This window comes from Rana temporaria, chromosome 4, assembly GCF_905171775.1.
Source record: "Rana temporaria chromosome 4, aRanTem1.1, whole genome shotgun sequence".
Taxonomy (NCBI): Eukaryota; Metazoa; Chordata; class Amphibia; order Anura; family Ranidae; genus Rana; species Rana temporaria.
In genome coordinates this window covers 43459763-43473729 of record NC_053492.1, presented here as the reverse complement: position 1 = coordinate 43473729, position 13967 = coordinate 43459763, and the positions used below count along the sequence as shown (strand labels likewise).

The window sequence follows — 13967 nt, the reverse complement described above, 5'->3', positions numbered from 1 at the left end:
TGCAAATGCTCCGATGCTTGACCCGATACCTGGCAGAAGGCCAGTACATCCTGTGTCCTCAGTGTAGCAGAGGGGGTCGGGCAGCCTTACAGATGATCGGTGCAGTGGTGGGGACAGTTACAAGCACTGATCTCCCTGTATAGCTTTTCTGACATCCGCTTCTCCTCCTGTCCCTCCTGCGGCTGTCAGTGAGATCGGTGTTTGTAACTGCCCCCACCGCCACGCCACACCGATCATCCCTGATTGTCCCCTGTGTCCTCCCCGACTCCTCATCCAGCCCCATCTCATCCTGGATCTGTCAGGATAGAGAGAGTAATTTACCAGCTCCTTCCTTTTCTGAATGCAGTCACTGACTGTTCATTCATTTTGTAAGCAGTGTTTATGATGCTTCAGTTTATGAATGGACAGGAGCCTCTGTCTCCTGTCCATACATTTTCAGTGCAGCTGAGGCTGCTGAGAAAGGAACTTGGGAATCTGTGTCTTTAGTCACTTTTCCTGTCTCAAAGGGGAAATGTTGAAATGTCAGGGTCTGTTGAGGGGTCCTCAATATCTCACCAAAGCCCTCCATCCCAACAGGTGTTGATAAAAAGAAAAAACTGTAATAAATAAATATTTAAAAGTAAAGTAATAAAAAATAAAAAAAAAAACACTGGCACCTTCCACAACCCCACACAAAAAAATTAAAGCATTGTAAAAAAAAACAAAAAAAAACATAAATTGTAAAAATGTATATAAAAAATAATAATAATAATAAAAAAAATACTAACACAGTCCACACCTCATCAGTGTCCATCAGTGCCACCCATCAGTGTCCATCAGTGCTGCATATTAGAAAAAAACTATGGGGAGAAACCAATCAGGAGTGCATCAGTGGCAATCCTTGCCACATCCCAAATAAAGAGAACGTTTTGGAAATTAAGTGCCCCAGGGATTTTATGGGCAAGGAAAATGAACCAGAATTAAAGGGAGTAATGTCGTAAAAAAGTAAAAATGTATTGAATATATATATATATATATATATATATATATATATATATATATATATATATATATATATATATATATATATATATATATATATATATATTGAAAATGCACAAGTAGGTACACCTAAAAACAATGCATTTAAACACGATCGAATAGAACAGCAACTGAATTCTGGAACACACTAACCTCAAAATTGGAGGTTACAGTAAATGTGTGGTCACAGACTGTAACGGAAGGGCCCATGGGACCCAGAAGCTCCCCGATGCCTCTAATGTGTAGATCACCCTGTGTCTCTAATAGGGGCACAGGGTGAATGAGAACCCCACTATGGTCTGGGCTAGTCAGATTTAATGTGGTATATATTGTATATATATTGTGTGTTGTCTGTTGTGTACTATAAAGCTTGCTGTGGTAATTAAGTCTGCTACTGTGATAAATGTGTATTGAATCCAGAAAATAATGGACATGCAGAATATGTCTTGGACTGCAGCCCACCTGTCTGTCTGTTGCGATGTAAATTAATCTAGGATGGCTTCTAAAGATCTTTCATTGTGGCTTGTGCTAATTGACCCTGTATTGTGTGAAGGTCTATTGATGATAATGTGTATTGTGAGTTAACAGACAGCCTAAAGGTCAGGTGTCTGAATTATTAGCTGTAGTTAATTATCTCATGTAAATTAGGTCAGAGCCGGAGTCAGAATGTCTACTAAAAGATGTGTATTGGGGCTCGTTAGGAACCATTGTGTGATGTTGTGGGTGGAGTTGGGTCATTGTTCATTTGATTACTGCAATATTCTTTTTGTGTATATAAGAGCCCGCTGTCTCAATAAAGATTGTCAGACCTGCTGGAACTTCATAGAGAGCTGTGTGTGTCTCGTTAATAGGGGAATTCGTATGGGTCGTGTTCGCCGGATTGTGGAGTGTCGATAGCTGCCTTGTGTGCGGGAATGGAATATCCTAAATGGCTTTAACCCCTGTCCCATTTGGGGTTCCGTTACACAGACGATCCCTAATTTTAACTTTTTTACGATATTACTCTCTTTCATTCTGGCTCATTTTCCTTGCCCATAAAATCCCTGGGGCACTTAATTTCCCAAATTTTCTCATCAGAGCTGCATAATAGTGCCACTGTCACATGACATTAAAAATAAAGTATCAGTAATCTGTATCGGTGAGTACTTGAAAAACAGTCTTAAAAGAGTGGTATTGGTGTAACCCTAGTAACAAGTCTACGTTATCAGCTGGGCAGGGGAGATGCAACACTTGTGCATTCCGACCCACAATGTGGTTATTTGCCTTTCCATTCAGCTTGCTGGGGTAGAAGAGTGTATTGCTTAAAGTGAACCTGTTGCTATATTAAAATAGTCCAGGAAGTAGAAGCCTGTGTAGAGTGAACATTTTTACCGTGTGCTTCTTCCCAGAATATTTATCCTATCTACAGGGTCACTAACTGCATTGGAGAAATGTAAGCTCACCAACCTGGCCGTGTAGTCTGCCAGAAGTGCCTGAATCACGAGACTGATTGAACAGTTGCAAATATTTTGACAAGAAAATAGTTCACATTAACTGTATGTTTTTCAACAGTGAGATGAGCAGCTTGACCCAAGGTTTTTCTTTAGATGGATGTATTCACTAAAACTGTCTGCAAGTCAATGCATGAACCTTTAAAATGTTTTCCAATAGTGAACTATTCTGTGATATACAGCTGACGGCTCGTTACATTTCACAGCTGAACTAAGGGTTGTGTGAGGTCTGAGAAGTGCTGACATTGGCTGGTTAGGAAAGGTGAGTGAGTGAATAACTTGTATAGCGCTACACATGCAAAATAAATCGCCTCAAGGCGCTTTTCCATCCGGTGTCGTTCTAATCCTTCAGAAGAGGTGGGTCTTAAAGGGTCACTAAAGGATTTTTTTTTTGCCTAAAATTAATGTCTGCAAGATAGACAGACAGAATAGTGTAATGATTCTGTTAAAAAATGAGTAAATACCTATTAAATTCCTTCATCTATATCACCTCCGGCATTCTAGTTTCTGTTCTCTCATTCACTTCCTGGTTTGCATCGTTTGTTCATGTAAGAACTACGGGCCAAATCCTCAGCCAGGCGGCGTAACTTAACTTTCAGCAGTTAAGTTACACTGACTTAAAGTTTTTACCTAAGTGCCTGATCCTCAAAGCACTTACGTAAAAATTTCAAGCAGTGTAAGTTAAGTGCCGCCGTCGTAAGGCGTTCCTCCTCTCCGGGGGGCGTTTACAATTTAAATGAGGCGCGCTCCCGCGCCGGCCGTACTGCGCATGCGTGTGACGTCATTTTCCCGACGTGCATCGCGCGAACGTAATTGACGCCGGGCGGCTTTGTGGATTGCGACGGGACACTAAAGTTACGACGGGTGAAAAAAAGACGCGCCGGGAAAACAAATAATTATAAAAAAAAATGACAGCGTCGCTCGGCATGCATTCCTGAGGGAGAACTCCATGCCAATTTTCAATGAAAAAAACGGCATGGGTTCCCCCTCAGGAGCATACCAGGCCCTTAGGTCTGTTATGGGTTGTAAGGAGAACCCCCTCCGCCGCAAAATTGACGTAGGGGGTCCCCCTACAATCCATACCAGACCCGTATCCAAAGCACGCTACCCGGCCAGCCAGGAAGGGAGTGGGGACGAGCGAGCGCCCCCCCCCTCCTGAGCCGTGCCAGGCCGCATGCCCTCAACATGGGGGGGTTGGGTGCTCTGGGGCAGGGGGGCGCACTGCGGGCCCCCCCACCCCAGAGCACCCTGTCCCCATGTTGATGAGGACAGGACCTCTTCCCGACAACCCTTGCCATTGGTTGTCGGGGTCTGCGGGCGGAGGCTTATCGGAATCTGGGAGTCCCCTTTAATAAGGGGGCCCCCAGATACCGGCCCCCCACCCTAAGTGAATGGATATGGGGTACATCGTACCCCTATCCATTCACCTGTAGGCAAAAAGTAAAAGTTAATAAACACACAACACAAGGCTTTTTAAAATATTTTATTATTCTGCTCCGGACGCCCCCCCTGTCTTCGTTATTAGCTCAATTACCAGGGGGGGCTTCTTCTTCCACTCTCCGGGGGTCTTCTCCGCTCTCCGGGGGTGTTCCGCTCTCCGGGGGGGGCTTCTCCGGACTCCGGGGGGCTTCTTCCATCTTCTCCCCTCTTCCGCTCTTGACTCGGCGAACCCCGGTTCTTCTGCAGCTCTCCGGTGCCTTCTTCTTCAGCGCTGGCTGCCTGCTATGTTTGTGTGTTAGCTCGATTTCAAACAGGCAGCCGGCGCGGTCTTCTGTGGCGTCAGGGTCTTCTGGTCTTCTCCCCTCTTCCGATGTTGCCTCGTCGCCTGTTGTCGCTGTAATGATGGAAGCGCGCCTTGCATCACATTTATATAGGCATCACCGTCCCATCATGCTCCGGTAGGTACCCACGTGGTGGGTGCACGTGGGTAGGCACCCACCACGTGGGTACCTGCCGGAGCATGATGGGACGGCGATGCCTATATAAATGTGATGCAAGGCGCGCTTCCATCATTACAGCGACAACAGGCGACGAGGCAACATAGGAAGAACAGAAGACCAGAAGACCCTGACGTCACAGAAGACCGCGCCGGCTGCCTGTTTGAAATCGAGCTAACACACAAACATAGCAGGCAGCCAGCGCTGAAGAAGAAGGCACCGGACAGCTGCAGAAGAACCGGGGTTCGCCGAGTCAAGAGCGGAAGAGGGGAGAAGATGGAAGAAGCCCCCCGGAGTCCGGAGAAGCCCCCCCCGGAGAGCGGAACACCCCCGGAGAGCGGAGAAGACCCCCGGAGAGTGGAAGAAGAAGCCCCCCCTGGTAATTGAGCTAATAACGAAGACAGGGGGGGCGTCCGGAGCAGAATAATAAAATATTTTAAAAAGCCTTGTGTTGTGTGTTTATTAACTTTTACTTTTTGCCTACAGGTGAATGGATAGGGGTACGATGTACCCCATATCCATTCACTTAGGGTGGGGGGCCGGTATCTGGGGGCCCCCTTATTAAAGGGGACTCCCAGATTCCGATAAGCCTCCGCCCGCAGACCCCGACAACCAATGGCAAGGGTTGTCGGGAAGAGGTCCTGTCCTCATCAACATGGGGACAGGGTGCTCTGGGGTGGGGGGGCCCGCAGTGCGCCCCCCTGCCCCAGAGCACCCAACCCCCCCATGTTGAGGGCATGCGGCCTGGCACGGCTCAGGAGGGGGGGGGGCGCTCGCTCGTCCCCACTCCCTTCCTGGCTGGCCGGGTAGCGTGCTTTGGATACGGGTCTGGTATGGATTGTAGGGGGACCCCCTACGTCAATTTTGCGGCGGAGGGGGGTCTCCTTACAACCCATAACAGACCTAAGGGCCTGGTATGCTCCTGAGGGGGAACCCATGCCGTTTTTTTCATTGAAAATTGGCATGGAGTTCTCCCTCGGGAATGCATACCAAATGCCGTCGCTTGAATGGGCCTTTACAAGGTGTGACTAACTTTACACCTTGTAAAAGCAGCCCTAGTTTTACACCAGGCAAACTAACACTTACGGCGAAAAAACTAGGTACAAAAGCTTTGAGGATCGCCCTAAGTGCTAATTTGCATACTAACAGAGGCATTTCGACTCGAAATGCCCCCAGTGGCGGATGCGGTACTGCATCCTAAGATCCGGCAGTGTAAGTCCCTTACAGATGTCGGATCTTCTGCCTAACTTAGGAAAACTGCTTCTGAGGATCAGTTCCAAAGTTAGAACCAGAGATACGACGGCTTACGCCGGAGTATCTCTTTTGTGGATTTGCCCCTACATTTCCCAGTATGCATTGCGGCAGGCCCAGTAATTCACACCTCCTTGAAGTCTCTAACACGTAGAGAGCGTCCTGCTGCACAGATGTAGTTCCCAGGAGGGGGTGAGCACATTACTCACCACCGCAGTAAAGCCTCCCATCACGGTGGTGAGTAACAATCAGACAAGCAGGAAGTGAACAGAACAGAGAAGAAATAGAACAACTTCTGAGCAAAAACGAACAATGAGGAAGTGAAAAGAGGAATGTCTGCAGGTAAAGGATGCTTATTATGAAAAAAAAAATTCCTTTACAACCCCTTTAAGTTTTTTCCTGAAGGCCTGATGGTTTTCTTCGATGCGGATGTCCGTTGGTAGAGCGTTCCATAGCCGTGGTTCTTGTACTGCAAATCTTCGTTCTCCCTTCGATTTGTAGTTGTACTTGGGGATGTAGAGGAGGTTTTGGTTAGATGATCAGAGAGTGCGATGGGTGGTGTAGTGTTTTATTTTCTCACATAAGTATTGAGGAGCCTTTCCTTGTGTGCATTTGTGGGTGAGGCAGAGGGTCTTGAATGTGATCTGATCCTTTACTGTTAGCCAATGAAGGGCCCTCAAGGATGGGGTGATGGATTCCCAGGGTTTCTTTCCTGTTACCAACCTAGCTGCTGTGTTCTGAATGACTTGTAGGCGTGATATCTGGTATTTTGGTAGTCCTAAGTAGAGGGAGTTTGCGTAGCCGAGTCGAGAATTGATGATTGTTCTGACTACTACTGCTGTGTCCTCTTCCAGGATGAAGGGGATGAGTCTGCGCAGTAGGCGGAGAAGGTGGTGGGATCCGCTGACTACTGATCCTATTTGCGCATCCATCGACATCTCTGCATCAAAGATTACCCCAAGTCTTTTGACCTTGGTACTTGGGGTGATGATCTGTCCAAGGATGGTGGGTGGTGTCCATGATGTCCTAGCTTTAGTCTTTCGGTTTGCGTGGAGAAGTAGTTCTGTTTTTGACCCATTGAGTTTGAGGGAGCTCTCAGTAATCCATTCGTCGATCAATTCCAGGCATTTTTCTAATCTGTGATATTGGTTGTTTTTTTGGGGAATCCGAAAGTAAAGTTGAGTGTCATCTGCATAGGAGTGGTAGCACAAATCTTGCTCACTGATGATTTTGAGGAGTGGGCGGAGGTAGATGTTGAAGAGTACGGGTGACAGGGGCGATCCTTGAGGGACACCGCAAGAAATGGTGCGCGTTTCCGAGGTGAAAACTCCTAGTTTCACTGTTTGGGACCGATTTCCTAGGAAGGAAGTGAACCAGGGTAGATCTGTGTCTGTAACTCCAGCTACTTCTTTGAGACGAATGAGTAGAGTTTTGTGATCTACTGTGTCGAATGCTGCACTTAGGTCCAGTAGCACCAGTAGGCATAATTCTCCGTCATCTGCTGCTTCGAGGGCATCATCCCATATTTTGAGCAGTGCCGTTTCTGTGCCTTGGCCTGGGTGGGAGCCTGATCGTAGTGGGTCGAGGAGTTTGTGGGTGTGCAAATGGAGTTGTAGCTGCTGTACTACTGCTTTCTCCATGATTTTGGAGAAGGTGTTCAGGCTTGTTATAGGTCTACGGTGGTTAGGGTCTTTAAGGTTGAGGTTGTTTTTTTTTTTAGGGGGGGTTTGATTATCCCTTGTTTAAGGGAGATCGGAACAATACCTTCTTTAAAAGATTGATTTACAAAATGTGTTATGGTGGGTGCCAAAATATCAGTACATTCTTTCAGTAATTTTGTGGAAATGATATTACCTGGTGATGTGCTGTCTCGGAGGCTTCTGATGATGTTTTTGGTGATGTCGACAGTGATTGGAATCAGCGAGAAATTTGCAGATTGTGGAATATTTGTAATGTTTTCCTCTTCTTGCTTTAACTGACTTGTGGTTGTTGTTTTTTTCTGTTGAATTATTTCCTGAATGTTTTTAATTTTGTTGATAAAGAAATCCGATAATTTCATTGCTGGCGGCTCTAGGCAGGTGGGGTTCATAGTCTGAGCGACTAATTTGAACAGTTCACTGGGCCTGTTTAGGGCTTTTGAGATGGTGTTTGAGAAGTGATATTTTTTTGCTTTGAAGATTGCTTTGTGGTATTTCTTGGTCAGTGCTTTGTAATTTGTGTGGTTTTCCTTTGAAGGGTTTCTTCTTCAGGCTCCTTCCGCACTTCTTTGTTCTTGTTTCAGTAACGTGAGCGTGTCATTAAACCAGCCGGAGTTGTTTTTGCGGATGGGTACTCTACGTTTCGGGGCGACTGCATCTGCTGTTTGTAGTAGTGCTTTATTTAAAGCGGTTGTAAACCGCATATACAATTTTTATTTATTTTTTTACCTGCAAGGCAAAATGCATAATCAGCTAGTATGCACCGCATAATAGCTGATTATGAAATACTTACCTCAAAACGAGGTGAACAACACTTACCTGGTTCACGCCGAGCGAGATGTCATCTTGCTCCGGCGTGTCTTCCGGGTATCGCTGCTCCAGCGCTGTGATTGGCTGGAGCGGCGCCGCTCCAGCGCTGTGATTGGCTGGAGCGGCGATGACGTCACTCCCGCGCGTGCGCGCGGGAGATTTAAAACCGGCAAGGTCCGGCGGCTGCCGGATCTTCCGCCGTGGATCCCTCCTGCGCATGCGCCGCCCGCATTGCGAGGGGAATATCTCCTAAACCGTACAGGTTTAGGAGATATTCTTTTTACCTACAGGTAAGCCTTGTTATAGGCTTACCTGTAGGTAAAAGTGAAAAATTAAGGTTTACAACCGCTTTAAGAAATTGAGAGTTTGCTCTGTTGAATGGGTTTGATTTGGCATTCCTATTTTCTCCGATAGCGTGTTTTTGAAGAGATCGGAGTGAAGTTTCTTCTGAGATCTTGTCCAATGTATTGTTATTGAGTTTTCCATTTTTTGTAAAATGGTGTTGGTGGTAATTTTGAAATTGATCGCGTGGTGGTCCGTCCATGGTAAAGGTATGTTATCCAGTGTGTTGATGTCCACATTTTGTTTGAAGATGAGGTCGAGCGTGTGCCCTGACCCATGCGTGGGAGCCTCTATCAGTTGCTGCAAACCTAGTTCTACCAGTTGGTTGATGCAGGCGGTGGCGATGGGGTCCTGGGTTGAGTTAGCCCAGAGGTTGAAGTCCCAGAGTAACAGGAGGTTTTTGGTTTTCACGGTGTATGTCGAAATGAATTCGGTGAAGGGAGAGAGTAAATGTATCTTTGATCCCGGTGGTCTGTAGCCTAGTAGTATGTGGACTGTGTCCTGGGTGTTGTTTGAAGTTGAAGTTGTAGCGTAAGCGTTTCCATGAATGGCAACGAGTTCTGTCGCGTTGGTTTGAAGATGGAGAGGTGGGATTTGTAGATCACTGCTAGGCCTCCTCCTCTTTGTCCTGTTCTATGCTCGGTTTGAATGCAGTAATTCTCAGGCACCAATTATGTTAGGATGGTATTACAGTTGGGTGTTAGCCAGCTTTCTGTGATAAAGCGGCAATCGGTGTTGTTGTTGTGGATGATATAGTCATGGATTTCCTGTCTGTGCTTGACTGCAGATCTGGTGTTGATCAGGGCGCATGATAAGTGTTGTATCGCTTCTCGGCCTTTTGGCTAAGATCAAGTGTAGTATCTGTTCTTGAGGTGGAGCCTTCCTGTCTTTGGTGTTTGATTGTTGATAGATAGGGATGAGCCGAACACAAAAACCTTCGAACGGACCGAACGTTCGAGCGAACATTTAGAACCCCATTGACAATGGGATTCGAACGTTTGAATTCAAAAGTGCTCATTTTAAAGCCTAATATGCAAGTTATTGTCGGAAAAGGGGTTTGGGGACCCGGGTCTTGCCCCAGGGAACATGTATTAATGGAAAAAAAGTTTTAAAAACGGTAATTTTTTCTGGAGCAGCGATTTTAATGATGCTTAAAGTAAAAAAAAAAAAAATATTAAAATTCCTTTAAATATCGTACCTGCTGGGTGTCTATAGTATGCCTGTGAAGTGGCACGTGTTTAGAACTGTCCCTGCACAAAATATTACTATAAGAAAAAAGTAATTTAAGGCGGCTTTAATGTAATATTTGGTCCCTGCAATATGGATGAAAATCACTGAAAAAAATAGCATGGGTTTCCCCGCCCCCCCCCCCCCCAGGTCATTACAAGCCCCTTTGGCCCTATATACTTTTAACAGCAGTATACAGGCGGTGCAAACAAGGCAGGGACAGTAGGTTTGTTGTTAAGTAGAATCTGTTTGTAATTTTCAACTGGTACTTCTTTAAAGTGTAGCTTCAGCCATAAAATCTTTTTTTAAGCTTTTCTGAAAACATAGAGAAGGGTTATCACCCCTGTAACATTTGTTTTGTTGTCTGTTCGCATCTGTCCCAATGACAAATGATTTTTTTTTTTTTGTGAAACAAGGATTGGTGATAAAGCATCAGTGGACAGGAGACACCTTTTAAAGAAGAGAATTTCCCTTCCTAGGGGTAGATTTCCTCTCACTTCCTGTTGTCTCCTTCCATTTGCAAGTAGGAGTCATTTGTAAGTTGGATGTTTGAAAGTAGGGGCCTGCTGTATATACTCTGCATAAATTTGGGCCCTAGGTGTTGGTGTTGCCACAACATTGTAAGCCCTGAGGCCGCGTACACACGGTCGGACAAAACCGATGAGAATGGCCCGAGGTACAGTTTCATCGGTCCAAATCGACCGTGTGTATAGCCCATCGGTCTATTTTCCTTCAGTCCAAAATTTTAAAACATACTTTAAAATCGACCCGATGGACCGCTGCCCGATCGGTCCAAACCGATGGTTAGTACAGAAAGCATCGGTTCAAAACCCGCGCATGCTCAGAATCAAGTCGACGCATGCTTGGAAGCCTTGAACTTAGTTTTATTCAGCACGTCGTGTGTTTGACGTCACCGCGTTCTGACCCGATCGGTTTTTGGAACGATGGTGTGTACGCACATCAGGCCACTTCAGCGGTAAACCGATGGAAATGGCCCGTCGGACCATTCTCATCGGTTTGGAACGACCGTGTGTACGCGGCCTCACAGTTAGTCTTGGAGGGCGCTGGAATGCCCTCCTGTGAAATACTAAATCAAGAATTGTAATTACATGCCCATGTTGAACAGGGGCAGAAAAATTGGGCCTTAGGCACTGGTGCGGGTGCCACAACACTGCAACCCCTCACAGATACTCTAGTTGGAGTGCAGGAATGAGCCCGCTGCAAAGCATTGCATCAAAAATTGTAATTACATGCCCCTGTTAAACAGGGGCAGAAAAATTGGGCCTTAGGCACTGGTGCTGGTGCCACAACACTGCAACCCCTCACAGATACTCTAGTTGGAGCGCAGGAATGAGCCTGCTGCAAAGTATTGCATCAAAAATTGTAATTACACTCCCCTGTTAAACAGGGGCAGAAAAATTGGGCCTTACGCACTGGTGGCGGTGCCCAGAACCAACAATGTTCTTACAAGCTATCAGCAAGATCATTGAGGAGGAAAAGGATATTCACTCAGCATAACAGGATAGTCACTCAGCATCAGCATAGGCAGTCTTGAAGGGATCTGACATTTCAAAAAAAGTCATTCAGTTACATCAGCATCAGGTACTTGGTAGCTGGTGGTGATCCAAGCCTGATTCATTTTTATGAAGGTCAATCGATCGACTGAGTCGGTGGAGAGGCGCACCCTGTGATCGGTTACAAAGCCTCCAGCAGCACTGAATGTGCGTTCTGAAAGAACACTGGCTGCAGGACAAGCCAGTAGCTCAATTGCGTACTGTGCAAGCTCTGGCCAGTGATCCATCCTCAAGACCCAGTAAGCCAGAGGATTTTTGGTGGGAAAGGTGTCCAAGTCTGATCTGCCCCTAGGTATTCCCACACCATGTAAAACAGACGCTGGCGATGGTTGCTGGAACCGGTCATACCTTGGGGCTGCTGCAGACTAAAAAATTGTCTGAACGCATCGGTCAGACGGCCACCTTCTCCACCGCTCCTTCTGTGACTGACCGAAGCCTCAGTAACACGTTGTCCAGGACCAGGATTTTGTAACCCCCCCAGTCTCTGGGAACGCGTTGCACAGACCTTTCTGCAAGGCCTCCCGAAGATGTTTCATCTTCTGCCCCCTCTGCACCGGCAAGATAAGGTCCGCAACCTTATTCTTGTAACGTGGATCAAGGAGAGTTGCCAGCCAGTAATGATTCCTCTCCTTGATAGCACGAATACGAGGATCCTCCAGCAGGCTTTGCAGGATCAGGGAGGCCATGCAGCGTAGGTTTGCTGAGGCATTCGGTGTGGAGTCCTCTGGGTCACTGAGGACGACATGATCCGCAGCCACCTCATCCCAGCCAGGTACAAGTCCATGGGTTCCTTGGGACTGTAATTGATCCCTTGAAGACTGCTGCTGATGCTGAGTGCTAGGCTCCACCTCCATGCTAACACAATCCTCCTCCTCCTCATCTTCTTCCTGTGTTATAGGCGGGCAAGCAGGAGCACTGTCTGGATAAAGGGGGCCTTGAGAAGTAAGGAAGTCCTCCTCTTCCTCCTTCTGTTCTGCCTCAAGGGCCCTGTCCATTATTCCACGCAGCGTGTGCTCCAACATGTGAATAAGAGGGACAGTCTCACTGATGCATGCACTGTCACTGCTCACCATCCCCGTGGCCTCCTCAAATGGTGACAGGACAGTGCATGCATCCCTGATCAAGGCCCACTGGCGTGGGGAAAAAAACCAAGCTCCCCTGACCCAGTTCTGCTGCCATATTGGCACAGATAATCATTGATGGCCCTCTGCTGTGTGTGCAGCCGCTGCAGCATGGTCAACGTAGAGTTCCACCTGGTGGGCATGTCACAGATTAGGCGGTTCTCGGGCAGGTTGTATTCCCTTTAGAGGTCTGCCAGCCGAGCACTGGCATTATATGACTGTCGGAAATGCACACAGACTTTCCTGCTTCAGGACATCCTGTAAGCCCGGGTACCTGCCCAAGAACCGCTGCACCACCAAATTAAGGACATGAGCAAAACAGGGCACATGGGTCAGTTTTCCCTGTCGCTGGGACGTTGGTGCCATTGACGAGAGGACGTTGGTGCCATTGTCGCAAACCACCATTCCTGGCTTAAGCTGGCGTGGCGTCAACCACCTCTGAGCCTGCTCCTGCAGAGCTGACAGAACCTCTGCCCCAGTGTGGCTCCTGTCCCCCAAGCACACCAGCTCAAGCACTGCAAGGCATCCCTTTGCCTGCGTACCTGCGTAGCCCCTTGAACGTCTACAGTGCACCGCTGGTTCCGAGGACACATCAGCACAGGAAGAGGCCACAGAGGAAGAAGAGGAGGGGGTGTAGGAGAGAGGTGTGTCACAATCAGTAGTAGCATTTTGGAGGCGTGGTGGCGGAACAACCTCCAACACTACTGTACCTTGTCCTGCGTCCTTCCCAGCTGCCAGCAGAGTCACCCAATGCGCCTTGAAAGATAGGTAATGTCCCTGTCCATGCCTGCTGAACCATGAGTCAGCGGTAATATGCACCTTACCACTCACCGCCCTGTCCAGTGAGGCATGGACATTGCCATCCACATGCTGGTAGAGAGCCGGAATCGCCTTCCATGAGAAAAAGTGGCGTTTGGGAACTTGCCACTGAAGTACCGCACATTCCACAAATTCACGAAAGGGGGCAGAATCTACCAACTGAAAAGGCAGCAGTTGAAGTGCTAGCAATTTAGCTAAGCTAGCATTCAACCGCTGGGCATGTGGATGGCTGGGAGAGAAATTCTTCCGGCGCTACAGCAGCTGGGGCAGGGAAATTTGCCTGGTACAATCTGCCATCGGTGTACCGATAGTAGATTGCCCACATGTACTAGGCTGTGACACACCTAACTCTTCACCTTCAGTCCTATCAGTGCAGGCTTCAGAGAGGACTGAGGGTATAGTGGGGTTGGAGATCCCAGCTGATGAGGGGCAAGGGGAGGTCTGCTTTGTTGTTTGATGTGGGTCTTTGAGGTACGCTTGCCAACAAACTGCATGGCAGGTCGACATATGTCTGGTCAAGCATGTGGTGCTCAAGCGGGTGATGTTCTGGCCACGTGAGATACGCTTGAGACATATGTTGCAAATAGCAGCGGTGTGATCTGATGCACTCGTCTCAAAAAAGGCCCACACCAAAGAACTTTTGGAATAACGCTGAGACACAGCAGCGCCCTGCATATGC

At 47.5% G+C, this 13967-nt stretch overlaps 2 pseudogenes; one reads left to right on the top strand and one right to left on the bottom strand.

Annotated features, from left to right (window-relative positions):
- The window catches only part of LOC120935606, a 98826-nt pseudogene that overhangs the window by 19695 nt on the left and 65164 nt on the right, over window positions 1-13967 (bottom strand).
- On the top strand, window positions 9370-9486 carry LOC120938691 (annotated as a pseudogene).